Raw genomic sequence first — 15,959 nt, forward strand, 5'->3', positions numbered from 1 at the left:
ATCTTCTCAGACCACAATGGCATAATATTAAAAATAAACTACAATAAAAACAATAAAAAAATTCACACTTGGAAGATGAATAGCATGCTATTAAACAATGATTGGGTTACCAAAGAGATCAAAGAAGAAATTAAAAACATCATGGAAACCAATGACAATGAAAACATAACAATCCAAAATCTATGGGACATAATGAAAGTAGTCCTGAGAGGGAAGTTTATAGCTCTACAGGCCTACCTTAAAAAAACAAGAAAAAGTGGTAATAAATTATCTAACTCTACAACTTAAAGAATTAGAAAGAGAGCAACAAGAAAAGCCCAGAGTGAGCAGAAGAAAGAAGATAATAAAGATCAGAGCAGAAATAAACAACATAGAGAACAACAACAACAACAAAAATCAATGATACCAAGAGCTGGCTATTTGAAAGGATACAAAATATTGATGAACCTCTTGCCAGGCTCAGCAAGAAGCAAAGAGAGAGGACCCAAATAAACAAAATCAGAAATGAAAGAGGTGAAATAGCAACAGACTTGACAGGATTGTAAAAAAGGATTGTAAAAAAATATACTATGAACAACTCTATTCCAACAATTAAACAACCTAGAGGAAATGTATATTCCTAGAAAAATACAACCTTCCAAAACTCAATCAGGAAGAATCTAAAAATCTCAGTAGTCTGATAACTATGGAGGAAATTGAAGCAGTCATCAAAAAGCTTCCAGCAAACAAAAGTTTGGGGGCAGATGGCTTCACAGGGAAGTATTATCAAATATTCAAAGAACTTAAACTATCCTCCTCAGACTATTCCAAAAAATTTAAGAGGAAGGAACACTTCCACACTCATTCTATGAAGCCAGCATTACCCTAATACCAAAACCAGATAAAGATAACACAATGAAAGAGAATAATAGGCCAATATCCCTCATGAACATAGATGCCAAAATCCTCAACAAATTCCAGCAAATTGGATCCAGCATTACATCAGAAATATCATACACCATGACCAAGTAGGATTTATCCCAGGGATGCAGGGATGGTACAATATCCACAAATCAATAATCGTGAAACATCACATGAAAAAATTGAGAGATAAAAGTCACATAGTTGTATCAGTTGATGCAGAAAAGGCATTTGACAAAATTACAACACTCATTATTGATAAAAACCCTCAGCAAAGTGGGAATAAAGGGATCATACCTCAACATAATAAAAACCTTACACAACAAACCTACAGCCAACATCATACTCAATGGGCAAAAAACTAAATCCATTTCACCTAAGAACAGGAATGAGACAGGGTGCCCACTTTCACCACTCTGGTTCAGCATAGTACTGGAAGTGCTAGCCATAGCAATTAGACAAGAAAAATAAATAAAAGGTATCCAAATTGGAAAGCAGACCTAAAACTGTCCTTATTTGCAGATGACATGATACTGTACATAGAAAACCCTAAAGACTCCATCAAAAAATTATTAGACTTAATAAATGAATTCGGCAATGTAGCAGGATACAAAATCAATGCCAAGAAATCAATGGCATTTCTATACACCAATAGTGAACTTACAGAAAGAGAGATTAAAAAAAACAATCCCATGTACCATTACACCAAAAAAATTAAGATACCTAGGAATAAACTTAACTAAGGAGGTAAAAGACCTTTAATCAGAAAACTACTGGACACTGACTAAAGAGATAGAGGAAGACATAAACAGATGGAAAAACATACCTTGTTCATGGATTGGTAGAATCAACATCATTAAAATGTCCATACTACCCAAAGCAATCTACAGATTCAATGCAATCTCCATTAAAATACCAATGGCATATTTCACAGACCTAGAAAGAACTCTCCAAAAAATCATCTGGAATAAAAAAAGACCCCAAATTGTGGCAGCGATCCTGAGAAAGAAGAACAAAGTAGGAAGGATCTCAATACCAGATATCAAGCTGTATTACAAAGCCACTGTTCTCAAAACTGTCTGGTACTGGCACAAGAACAGACATATAGACCAATGGAATAGAATAGAGAACCCAGAAATTGACTCAAGACACTATACTCAATTAATATTTAACAAAGGAGGAAAGAGCATACAAAGGAGTCAAGACAGTCTCTTCAATAAATGGTGCTGGGAAAATAGGACAAATGCATGCAAAAAAAAAAATGAAACTAGAGCACCAACTTACACCGTACACAAAAATAAACTCAAAATAGCTAAAGGACTTAAATGTAAGATGGGAAACCATAAATATCTTAGAGGAATCCACAGGCTGTAAAATCTCAGACATATGCCAAAGCAACATCTTCACCAATACAGCTCCTACGGCAATGGAAACTGCAGAGAAAATAAACAAGTGGAACTACATCAAAATAAAAAGCTTTTGCACAACAAAAGAAACCATCAACTAAACAAGAAAGCCCACTGCATGGGAGAACATATTTGCCAATGTAATCACCAATAAGGGTTTAATCTCTAACATTTACAGGGAACTCATGCAACTTAACAAAATAAAGATAAACAACCCAATCAAAAAATGGGCAATGGACCTAAATAGATACTTTTTGAAAGAAGACAGAAAGAAGGCCAAGAGACATATGAAAACATGCTCAAAGTCACTAATTATCGAAGAGATGCAAATCAAAATGAGAATGTGGTACCAATTCATACCTGTCAGAATGGCTATCATTAACAAATAAACAAACTACAAGTGTTAGAGAGGATGTGCAGAAAAAGGAACCTTTGTGCACTGCTGGTGGGAATGCAGACTGGTACAGCCACTGTGGAGAACAGTATGGAGTTTCCTTAAAAAACTAAAAATGGAACTCCCATTTGACCCAGTGATCCCACTTCTAGGAATATATCCCAAGAAGCTAGAAACACCAATCAGAAAGGATATATGCACCCTTATGTTCATAGCAGCATAATTTACCATAGTTAAGGTTTGGAAACAGCCTAAGTGCCCAGCAGCAGATGAGTGGATTAAAAAACTGTGGTACATCTACACAATGGAGTACTATGCTCCTGTAAAAAGGAAGTAACTTCTACCATTTGCAACAGTATGGATGGTCCTGGAGAGTATTACGCTAAGTGAAATAAGTCAGTCAGAGAAAGATATATATCACATGATCTCACTTATTTGTGGACTATAATGAACAACATAAACTGATAAACAAAAACAGATCCAGAGACAGGGAAGCATAAATCAGATGCTCAAACCTTAGACGGAAGGTGGGGGAGGGTGGGGGTAAGGGGGAGAGATCAAACAAAGGACTTATATGCATGCATATAAGCTGAACCAATGGACACAGACACCAGGGGTTGAGGGTATGAGTGGGCAGGGGGAGGCAATGGGGGGGTAAGGACACATATGTAATACCTAAATCAACAAAGAAAGAAAAAATCTATAATAATAAAAGCATAATATGCTAATTAGACCACACAACTGAATGTCATTCCTGATGTCCTTACGGACGAAGCTGTGGGGTTGGGGGCCAAGGCAGAGGCTGTTAGGGGTGATCATGCAGGCAGGCGAGTAGTTTGGGGAGTTCAGGCAGGCCGGCAGAGTGGTTAGGGGCCAACAGGCAGGCAGGTGAGTGGTTAGGGGTGATCAGGCAGGCAGGCAGGCAAATGGTTAGGAGTGAGCGGTTAGGAGTCAGGGGTCCTGAATTGTGCGAGGGTGCAGGCCAGGCTGAGTGACCCCGCCCCCATGCATGAATTTCAGGCACCGGCCTCTAGTAAATAAATAAAAAAAAAAAGCACACCTACACAAAAACAAATGTAAATAGCAATAGATCTTATCTAAAAATATAGCTGTAACAAATAAAAATATATATTTTTATTCTTAAAATTATAAATAGCAATAGCGTGTACCTAAAAGTATAACTATAGTGAATTGAAAAAGAGTCATAAAAAGGTTATACCTCAAGTATTTAGTGACCTGTAAATATCAGCAATTATTATGTGGGATTTAATTTTCTTCTACTTTTAGTTGAGACCCATAAGAACCCAGAAAAGTAGAATATTCCCTCCCCTCTCCCCTGACAGTTGGCATAGTCAGCAGGATCTTCACTGTCTGAATGCTACTGGGACTGCTGCAGATGAAGAGATCCTAGTGCCTATGACAAAAGCCACAGAAAGTAAGAATTCTTAGTTAAGATCAGCCTCCCAGATCTCAGTGGGATCTAGTGGAAGCAAAAGTGGTGAGAGTCCTTTTCTCTCTTTCTTAAACCTTTAGAAAAACAAAAGCATAACACAGAGTTACTCAAAATCAACTCTGACTTCCTCCTATTTCCTTCAGACATAAACCGATATTGTAAATATCAGAACATTGGGAAAAAAAGCATTGTCCTGCACTTTAAAAACAGAAGAATAAATTTAAATAGTAATTGCTTTAAGAATTTATATAGTAGATACCTATACTCCAAAACTACTAGGAGAAAACTTGCATTTTTTTTCCTGTACCTCTAAGATATAAGTCTTACCCTGTCCTTAAAATGTAAATATTCAATAAGGTAATTAAAAGTGTGCTGAGACTAATAAAAAAAACAAACAAGAAAAAGGCCCTTTAAAAAATACTAACTATTAAAAGGTTCTCTTGACCAAACTGTAATCTTAACTTATTCCATCTGCCAGAGACATATTTATAAACTAGTGAGTTTTATGATCTACTTGATTCATGGATAATATTTTAAAATGAAAGCTAAGACATCTTTATTTTGTCTATATGTTTTATATATGGATGTTATAGATATGGTATATTTCTACTTTTGGATGCTATTACTAAAATTAATTTATAAAAGAGTTCTCTTTAACTGACTTAAAAGTAAGTGCTTATAAGTTGAGTGTTTTAAATTCACGAATTATAGGATAATTTCAGTCAATTAAAACTACTTTGAGTTTGTTGGGTTAAATAAATAGGCATGCTTCAGAGTTCTCAATTTTAATATACTATGGATAAACAACTTTTATTCTGCTTTGGCTTATGACTCAAATAACTTCATGGTATTTCTGTTATAAAATTTTTCAGCCAAAAATTATTTAAGATGATAACTGATGTTATCAAATGTCTAATAAAGTTTCTATAGGTAATCTAAACATGATTGTTTGGAACAAATAAATTAAATAGGCATTGGTGAAATAAAAAGGGTTTAGGGAAGAATTCCTTCTTTTTTGCAACAGCATGGATGGATCTGGAGACCATTATGCTAAGTGAAATAAGCCAGTCAGTGAAAGATAAATACCACATGATCTCACTCATTTATGGATAATAAAGAACATTACAAACTGTTGAACAAAAATAGACAGAGGCAAAGAAGCATCGAACAGACTGTCAAACTACAGCAGGAAGGTAGGGGAGGGTTGGGGTGGGGTAAGAGATCAACCAAAGGACTTGTATGCATGCATATAAGCACAACCAATTGAGGCAAGACACTGGGGGCAGGGGGACTAGGGCAGGTGCCGGGGGGGGTAGGGGAGGCTGGGGGGAGGTCAGTGGGGAGGGGGGGAGAGACATATATACTACTATTTGTAATACCTTAAACAATTAAACTTAAAAAAAAAAAGGGTTTAGGTAAATTTTTCAATAATGTTTGTTGTGTGATAGTTTCCCAAACCCCTTTAGTAACTTCTACTTATGGAATTTTGCTAAGTAAAATAAATGGGAATTATGGAAATTCAGTAAATGTCTGTAATATTTACAAATGAGATAAAATACTGGTACATTAATTGCCATTTGAGTCTAAATTACCTATTTTGACCTATTGTTATGGAGGAACTAAAGACATTTTGGTCTGTAAATAAAAATGTCTTGTGCCACACTGAAAAAAAATAGTATGCAGAAGCATATATTTCTAGAAATTATAAAATATATTAATACATTTGCCAGTAAAAATGTGTAACAGACAGTTCACAATCACAGACACACCTCATTTTATTGCACCTCACTCTATTGCACTTCACAGGTGTTGCATTTTTTACAAATTTAAGGCAAGACAGCAAACAGAGTATGCCTCCTTTTGTTGTGATACCCAACTTTATGGCTGTAGTCTAGAACTGAACTCACAATGTCTGTGAGGTATGCCTGAATGTATATTTCATTAGAAATCATGGTTTCTAAGTGTTGAATATTTTAATTAGTATATGTAATTAAAACTACTGTAGAGGGCCCCCTGGGAAGACACATGGACATTCTTTAGCTTGCTGTTGATTAAGCCCAAGATATTTGAGAGAGTCATGTCAGTTGCACCTCGCCCCAGGAGTGCGGAGGTGTTGTCATTTCCTGGCTTACCTTTGTCTAGGTTCTGGAAGAGGGCTTTGAGATGTGGAACCAGTCTAGCACAGGAAAAGAGGGAATGAAATAGACCTGGGCCCTCCCAAGCTCCTTTAATCTTAAGTTTTTCAGTGAACCCGCCTTGTATATGGGAGTATAAATAAATGTGCTGCGTGGCTCAGGAGTCGTCTGTCTCTCCAGCAGAGGAGGTCAGTGACCCACCTGGGACCAGCTTGCATCTACTTCTGTGTCTCTATTTCTTTATTTCTCAATCCCTGGACGCCTCTATCAAGAACCAGTTTCATCTCTCTCCGTGCTGGCCACGGAAAAGGGAGATCCCCGCCGCATCAGGCCCCCGCATATTGACGCCCAATGAGAGGCAAGAGGCAAGGGATCACTCCTAGAAGTGTGTGCACACCACAGACTTAAGGTAAGAAGGAGTGGATTGTTGTAAAAATTAAATCAACCGGGTGTAAAACGTGGGTAATACTCAAAAATGCTTTAAACTATGCTCATAGCTCAAAGATGCTGTTAAGCATAGTCAGATGCTTGATTTCTTTCTTGTTTTGTTGATGAAACCTGGGAAAAGGTTAGAAAGCAGTTGTGTGAATACCATCTGCACCTCTTCTGCCTCCTGCAGTGGAAGGGTGCAAGTCTAAAAGGAACTTCTCAGCAACTGCCCATAATTCTTTATCTTAAAAAAATCCTTTTCTTTCCTTAAAAAATAAAAAAATAAAAATAACAATAAAAATTGAAAAAATAAATAAGATAAAAACAGTAGATGCCTGACCATTACTGAAACTTCCCCCGAAGAAACAAGGAGGTGGGGGAAAGGCCACTTTGAGAGGCCTGATCTTAGCCATCTTTATTTATTTTCCAGCTAATGACTTAAAGCTTTTACAAATTCATAAATGCATCTGGGGTTTCTGTGCACATGTAAAGGGAAAAGGCCAGTGTAAAAACGAGTGCGCATAGTTTTGAGCTGAACTTGACTTTTTGCTGTGTACAGAATAAAAACCCGAGATTGTTTTGGCCTTAAAAATGGCGAAGATGAACGGGAGAAAGAAATACAGGCCAGTTTCCCAAGACATCTAAAGTAACTCTTGAAATTTCCCGCCAGAGGCAAGTAAATAGCAGGAAGAAAATAGTCAAGTTTACATATGAATGGCTGAGAGTTTGCTTCTTGACTTCCCCAGCAGGAAAATTGTGACCGTTTTGAAATTTAGAGGCTGGTCCAGGCCTATCGGCTGGAAATTTAAAAAGAACTTGGAAGTTTACTAAATCAAATGATAAATTTAAAAGATCTAAATGTATTGAATTGTTATAATACTGAAATGTTGATCTGAGTATGCATTGCATGAAACCTAGAGGACAGAATTGAAGCTGTTAATTGATTATGTCTTGTATTTATTCTTAGAAATATAAAGTGTTATTGTGTTATTAATCTAGGACATGCTAAAAATATTTGACTGGCCAGCTCTAAAAGTTTAAATTTGATATATTAAGATAATTATAAAAAAGTATTATAATCTTTAAATCATATACGGATATATATATATATATATATATATTTTTGATGGTTTTTTTACCATGTTAAAATTTCAAGGTCTTAACAGAGATGATTCTTGGAAAGCTCCAAGGGCCCGGAGTAATACAAGAAATTTATCCTCTCTTCTTAAAGGAAATCTTTTTTAAAAAGATCTAATATACTTGAAATTGCATGGAAAGCCTTATCAAATAAAAATTAATAAATATACTTTAAATGTTATGAAGGTTTTGGCCCCAAAAATGGCAAAACAGAGTAACTAAATATTTGACAGCCATTTTGAAATTGGATTGCCATGGCCTAGAGCAAAGGATATCCTTACATAATATTCTACAATGTCATTATAATTTTTGATATTTTACAACAGCATATACCAAACAAACTTACAAACTAATTCTTTGAATGATTGGCAGCAATTTAAAAAGGATATGAAAGGATTTAATCCCTTCCACTGTGTGGAAGGCCCCCTTGGGAAGGCAATTGAGCATCCTATATTGGTCCTTTTTGCCAAGAGGGACCCTCTTCTCACAATCCAATTTCCCACAGCTGTTGCCTGAGTTTTCAGTTCATGCTGAAGTTGAAGCCTCATGGTGGCTGGTACCATGGATCTGTCTCTCGCACAATGGCGTGAGCTGGGCCCTCCCTGGAGAAGACACCTGGGTTCCCCAAGATATGTGATCAATGCCAGGGCCCCGCCAGCAGGTGAGGGGATCCCAAGGCAGGTGCTGGGCATGGAGGCCATAGGGGCATAGGCTATCAAGGAGACAGAACTGAACCTCACATCACCCTGCTTGGCCCCGGAGGATGGCTGGTTAGTCCAAGACGGGTAAGATTCCTCAAGGGAGGAACAACCTAAGACAGGCACAGTCGCAAGGGGCCATCAGGAGAGAAAAAGGGGGTCAACAGAGGTGGGGCACAGAACCTCACCCCCCCAACATTGCAGGGGCCTGAACACGCGCCCCTTCTGAGGGAGGTCTCCTGCCCCATGGCTGCTTTGTGCTTCCCATGCCCAGCTCAGATCGGGACCCAGGCAACATACACAGACTTGGCCCAGCTCAAATCGGAAAGAGACCCATCTAACAGAGAGACATGGCCCAGCTTGGATTGGGACCCAGGCAACAGAGAGTTGGACCATGGCAGCTGCCCTATGTCTAAATCCAGTCTAAATCCAGGAATGCTCAGGGCTTTTCTCAAGGATGCAAATAAACCTTTCCATTTAACATTTACAGGATAAACTAACATTGTTGTTAAGAGTATTAAAATTTTAACAGTAAAATAGTCAAATTTTCAGATTAATTTAAATTGGCTAAATGGAATAATTGAATATTCAAGAAAATTTAATTGTACAAAAGGCTATTCCTAAAGTATTAACTAAAATTTCTATTGGTAGTTCATTTCATGGTAAAATTACTTAACATGTAATGAACCTAAAGGCAGTCATATTTTTGTGCAGATGAAACTTAAAGTGATCAAGACTACATTATAAAAATTTTGCAAAATCCTCCTAATAATTAAATCAAAAACAAAGGGGTGATAGTGGAAAAATATTATGTAAGGAAAAATATCCAGAAAAATTTTTACTTTGAAAACTAATTTTCATTTATAATACTAAGAGCAGGACACCTATGAAAAAACACACATAGTATCAGAATAAGCCAAAGGAAAATCATTTTGGGCAAAAAATGAAAAAGATCCCAAGTCAAATTTATAGAAAGGATTGTTTTACTAACTTTTGGTCGAGAATATGTTTGTATATTTTCAGAAAACAACTCCAAGACCATGTGGATTCCTGCAGGAGAGGAATTGACAGGAATGCTCCAGCCATGAAGACAAGAGGAGAAACAGTCCAGGGATGGAAGACGCTGATGACACCTTGCCATGCTAGCAGTCAGCAGCAGTGCGTCACTGCAGGATGCCCAGGACCAAACCAGAGACGGTCGGGCCTGCATTGCCACCGTTTGTCCACCATCCAGATATCATTGCTGACATGTACACATGAGGAACTATTGGACATTGAAATTGGGACTCAAACATTTTTCATTCTTATATGTTTATTTCTGGTCTGTAAATGCAAGATTTTTTAAAAAAAATTAAAAATGGGGGAGATGTAGAGGGCCCCCTGGGAAGACACATGGACATTCTTTAGCTTGCTGTTGACTAAGCCCAAGATATTTGAGAGTCATGTCAGTTGCACCCCGCCCCAGGAGTGCGGAGGTGTTGTCATTTCCTGGCTTACCTTTGTCTAGGTTCTGGAAGAGGGCTTTGAGATGTGGAACCAGTCTAGCACAGGAAAAGAGGAAATGAAATAGACCTGGGCCCTCCCAAGCTCCTTTAATCTTAAGTTTTTCAGTGAACCCGCCTTGTATATGGGAGTATAAATAAATGTGCTGCGTGGCTCAGGAGTCGTCTGTCTCTCCAGCAGAGGAGGTCAGTGACCCACCTGGGACCAGCTTGCATCTACTTCTGTGTCTCTATTTCTTTATTTCTCAATCCCTGGACGCCTCTATCAAGAACCAGTTTCATCTCTCTCCGTGCTGGCCACGGAAAAGGGAGATCCCCGCCGCATCAGGCCCCCGCAAACTACTAGAAATAATAAAGGAAACTACTTTGAATGCAAAAAAGTAAGATGTCTGTTTTCAGTAAAAAAAAATGGAAATATATTTGTACAAGTAAAATAATGTTATTTTAAAGAGAGGTAAACTGTAAAAGTGGAAATATGGGACAAATTTAAATTTAAAAAAAAGTTCTAAAAGGTTTGTACAAAAGGGATCTTTGGGAAAAAAATTTAATGTATGGTTAAGTTGGCTAAGATTGAAATGAATTTAATTTAATAAATAAATTTAAATATCTAAAGCAATCTGGTACAAAATTAGAATTTTGTTTTTCTTAGACTATTGGTTTACTCTTGATAAGATTGTGAAGTATTTTCTTTGCCTTTTGGGTATGCTGTCTGGAAAGCAGGGATTTTGTTCTACCAAATTAATGTTCTTTGCTTCAGGTTGTGTTAGTCAGGCCTTAATGCTGTCTTAATCAGGTCTTTGATTTCTTAAGAAAACTAAATCTTCTCAATATTAAAAGGGCTAAATTTTGCTAACAGCTATTTAATCTTCTGTATTTGCCTTTGAAATCTATTATTGTTACTTTGGTTAAGTAGATAATTAAATGTTATTTCACAATAATCTGTGGCCTCATTTAGTCAAACATCCAAATTTTTTGATATTTTCCACAAATTTCCCCAAATCAAATTCTAAATAAAGTCATTTTGACCTCTAGCTAACTTTGGGATATTTCAGAGGGTTTCTGTAAAAACTCAAAATACTTCATCTCTTTCTTTATTAGGCTTATTTAACAAGTTAAATTACATGGAAAGCTTTTTTCAACAAGTGATGCTAAATTTTCCTATATTTGTGTAGATATATGTTATTTATATAAATTTTGTAGAAATTATGTAAAATTTAAAAAAAATCTAATATATCCAGGCCATGGTCGGGTAGCTCAGTTGGGTAAAGCCAAGGTTGTGGTTTGATCCCCGGTCAGGGCACATACAAGAATCAAACATTGAATGCATAAATATGTGGAACAACAAATTGAAGTTTCTCTTTCTCTCTCTCTCTTCCTTCCTCTCTCTAAATCAATAAATAAAATGTTTTAAAAATCTAATATGTCCTAATATAACCTTAATAACCTTATCAGTTTTAATTCTAGTTATCATTTTAAAATCTTGATGTCACAAGAACAACCAAATTTCCTTGTCAATTTCATTATAATGAACTCTGATCAAATCTCTCACAAATACATTTTTTAAAGTATTTTTTCAATTACAGGCAATTATTGTTTTACTCTGATGCTTTTACAAAAGTGCTTCAGCTTCAAAAAGAGTCATGTCTCTAATGACTTATAGATTATACCACTGAACTAGGTTAGAAATTACAGGACATGAATAGAGAAACTAATGGCTTCATAAAACTGCTAACAGAAAGATCAATATAAGCAATAATGAATAAAATGTTATTAAATGAACCAAGAAACACAAATATAAATTTGTGACTTGGTATTTGAAATATTGCTGGTTCTTTAATATTTAGTTTCCAGATATAAAGAAATAATTTCTCTTAAGCTAACTATGACTACAACAATTTGGTAAATTATATCTACATACATAGAATTGAAACATTATAACTCTCAGTGAGTATTCTTATATGGGCACAGGGGCGGGTCTCGGCCCATCCTCTGCGCCCCTGCCCAGCTCCTCCCACCACAGCCCCCAGTCCCCTGTCTGCCAGCAGCTCCACTCCCTCTGCCACCGCTCCCACACGCTGACAGCGCCAACCTGGCTCACACCTGCTGATGGCGTGGAGCGATTGGGGCTCGCGCCAGCAGCAGGTGCAAGGGGGGCCGGTGCTGTCAGCGGGTGTGAGCAGTGGCTGCTGCCCCTATCACCCCTCAGGAGCAGGGGAAGTGGAGAAGCCCTCAGGGGCAATTGGGGCCAGCAGCTGCCTTTCGCACCTGCTGACGGGACCAAGCGATTGGGACCGGCACCGGGCGCCAGCAGCAGGTGCAAGTGGCGGCTTTGGAGCCGGCTGTGGGTGTGAGCGGGCCTGTGCCAGCATTGGGTGCGAGTGCTGGGCGGGACTACAGCGCGCAGCAGCAAAGAATTTTCAGTAACCACTAGAGGCTTGCCCTGATGACAGCAACCAGCGCCCCGCCTTGGTGTGGCGCCCCTGCTCACCTGCTCCACCATCCTGCAGTGGCCGACACCCACCATGTTCCACAATCTGCTGCCTGCTGCCGATGCCCACCATGTTCCGCGCGCACCTCCTGGTGGTCAGCGCATGTCATAGCGACCAGTTGTCCGTACCGTTCGGTCTATTTGCATATTAGGGTTTTATATACATAGATTTTTCATACAAACAACTGTAAACCTACTTTTGCCCCACCCTGTATATTAATTAAATCCAAACTAAATTAAGGTATTGATATCCAGACAAAGTTTGGTAATTTCTGATAACTCTAATAAAAAATGGTAAAGAGCAATTGAAAAGAAGTTATTTTATGCATTATCATTTTTCAAACTTACAAAAAAATAATATATACTTCATTAACATGTCACTTTTATCTATTTTGTTCCCTATTTTTTTTACTTCAAAATGTATAATGTTTTATTTATTTTCTCTTGAATTTCATTTTCACACCATTAATAAAATATGGCTTTCTTCATCTAAGTGTTGATATGTACTCTTGGGATGATAATGAGCCAAGCTTTCAAGCTTTCAGGCAATCTGTCTAGAACAAATAACCACAAACATAATGCTGTAAAGCAATACAAATTTATGATCTTATAATACTACATATAGGTTAGAAGAATGCCACAGGTCTTATTCAGCTTCATTACTTTTGGAAGCTCTAGGGAATTCATCTTTTTCTTTACCTTTTCCAGCTCCCAGAGGCTGCCAGTATTAGCTCGTGGCCCTCTTTTTCCATATTCCAAATTTCCATATGAAAACTAGGATGAGTCTTTCTTACATCTCATCACTCTGTTCTTGCTTCTGTGGTTATATCTTCCTCTCAAAATCTCTGACTCTTCTGTTTCCCTTGTTGGCTTTATGTAACATTGGGCTCTCTTCAATAATCCAGAATAATTTCCCTATTTTAAGGTCAACTGATTAGCATCCTTAAATCCATCTGAAACCTTAATTTTCTTTTGCCATATAACCTAACATATTAAAAAATTATGAAAATTAGGACATGAACATCATGTGGGAGCATTATTCTACCCACAATAGAAAGATTCTTTTTCAAACAGTCTAGTATTTCTATTTGCCTCCTTCCTTCTGCCTTCCTCCTTCTACATGCTTTGTCTTTGTGCCGCTGCTCATGCTCTTCTCAGACACATAACAATGGCCCATTCTCTCTCTCTTTTCCTAATTCTACTAGTACTTCTGCATAAAACCAAACTATTTCTCCTCTATGAGACCTCACCTTACTACTTCAGCTACAGTCATTCGTTCTTTGCTAAAATTTCAGGGTATTTAGTAACTCTATAAAACAATAAAGTTTACATATGCTGTTCTCCTGTTTTGTTTTGTTTTTCCAGTTGTTCATCTCCTTGAAGCAGAAGTGGGAATGTCCCACACGCGGGACGTGTAAAACCTGAGAAATCATTTGGTCTAGCCCTGTCGCGGCAACCACAGGTGGGACTCAAAATCCAATACATCTGTGAGTTGTTGCTTTTTTCATAGAAACATAGATTTATATTAAGCAAATGATGTTATAAATATTCCAATGTCCCTTGCCAGAAAAAAGGTTCCCTACTTTTATTTTTCTCCCTGTGGGAGCCGCTGGGTAGAGAGGAGTGTGGCCTTCTCCTCTCCCAGTGTGGGCTCCTGCACTGATAACTGTGTACTCCAAAAAGCGGGAACCATCTGGTGAAAATGCCACTTTGCCTGCTGTGTTCAAAGCTCCCATTCGACCAGATATGGTGAGCTTTGTTCATACCAACTGATGCAAAAACAATAGACAGCCCTATGCTGTCAGTGAATTGGCAGGTCACCAAACCAGTGCCGAGCCCTGGGGTACTGGCAGACCTGTGGCTGGAATTCCCAAGTCCGAGGAGGTGGAACTCATGGTCATGGCTGAGGTGCTTCTGGAAATATGTGTCATGGGGGCTGCATGTTTGCACCAACAAAAACCTGGCGCCGTTGGCACAGCAGAGTGAACACAACACAGAAACAATATGCCATCTGCTCTGCCCTGACTGCCTCGGGCTCACCAGCACTGGTCATGTCTAAAGGTCACTGTATAGTCCTGGCCGGTTTGGCTCAGTGGATAGAGCGTCGGCCTGTGGACAGAGGAGTCCCAGGTTCGATTCCGGCCAAGGGCACATGCCTGGGTTGCGGGCTTGATCCCCAGTGTAGAGTGTGCAGGAGGCAGCTGATCCATGATTCTCTCTCATCATTGATGTTTCTATCTCCCTCTCCCTTCCTCTCTGAAATCAATAAAAAGATATTTAAAAAATAAATAAATAAAGGTCACCATATTGAGGAAGTTATTGAACTTCCTTTGGTGGTTGAAGATAAAGTTGAAGCTACAAGAAACCCAAGGAGGCTGTTTTGCTTCTTAAGAAACTCAAGACCTGGATAGAAAAAAGGTCTACGCCTCTCAGCAAATGAGGGCTGGCAAGAGCAAAATGAGAAACCGTGGTGGTATCCAGCTCAGGGGACCTCGCATCATCTATAATGAGGACAACAGGACTATCAAAGTCTTCATAAACATCCCTGGAATTACTCTGCTTAATGTAAGCAAACTAAACATTTTGAAACTTGCTCCTGGGGGGCATGTGGGACGTTTCTGCATTTGGGCTGAAAGTGCTTTCCGCAGGTTAGATGAGCTGTATGGCACTTGGCTAGAGCTGCCTCCCTCAAGAGTAACTACCACTTTCCCAAGCACAAGATGCTCCATACGGACCTTAACAGAATCTTGAAAAGTCCAGAGATCCAAAGAGCCCTCTGAGCACCATGCAAGAAGATTCATCACAGAGTCCTGAAGAAGAATCCACTGAAAAGCCTGAGGGTCATGTTGAAGCTAAAACCATAGGCAAAGGCCATGCGCCGGAACTCCATTCTTCGCCAGGCCAAGAACCACAAGCTCTGGGTGGACAAAGCAGCAGCAGCGCTAGAAGCCAAATCCGATGAGAAGGGGGTTCCAGGCAAGAAGCCTGTGGCCGGGAAGAAAGGAAAGAAGGCTGTGGGCCTTAAGAAGCAGAAGGCTTTGGTGGGGAAAAAGGCTGCAGGTACCAAACCACCAGCAGCTGAAAAGAAGCCTGTAGAAAAGAAACCCACCACAGAAGAAAGAAGCCTGTGGCAAAACTTAAATTTGTTTATTCCATAATGGTCAAATCACTTAGGACAGCTAATTTTGAATAAAAATATGATCAAAGGCAAAAAAAACACACACCAAAACAAAAGAAAACAGAACAACAACAACAACAAAACCACGGGTTCCCCACCCCTACTTAAGGGACTTGAATCTCTGGAGGAGAAACCTCATTATGTTACTTTTTGTGTATTTGCTGTGCTTAGATATGTGTTGCTCACAAACTTCAATTAACTCTTTTCCCGTAACAGGACTCTGCCATGTCCCTTGCATT

At 38.6% G+C, this 15,959-nt stretch overlaps 1 pseudogene; it reads left to right on the plus strand.

Moving 5' to 3' along the window:
* Window positions 1–15,700, plus strand: part of LOC103301565 (60S ribosomal protein L4-like) — a 47,198-nt pseudogene extending 31,498 nt beyond the window's left edge.
* Window positions 15,701–15,959: the final 259 nt, after the last annotated feature.

Source organism: Eptesicus fuscus, chromosome 3 (genome assembly GCF_027574615.1).
Source record: "Eptesicus fuscus isolate TK198812 chromosome 3, DD_ASM_mEF_20220401, whole genome shotgun sequence".
In the NCBI taxonomy this organism is placed as follows: domain Eukaryota; kingdom Metazoa; phylum Chordata; class Mammalia; order Chiroptera; family Vespertilionidae; genus Eptesicus; species Eptesicus fuscus.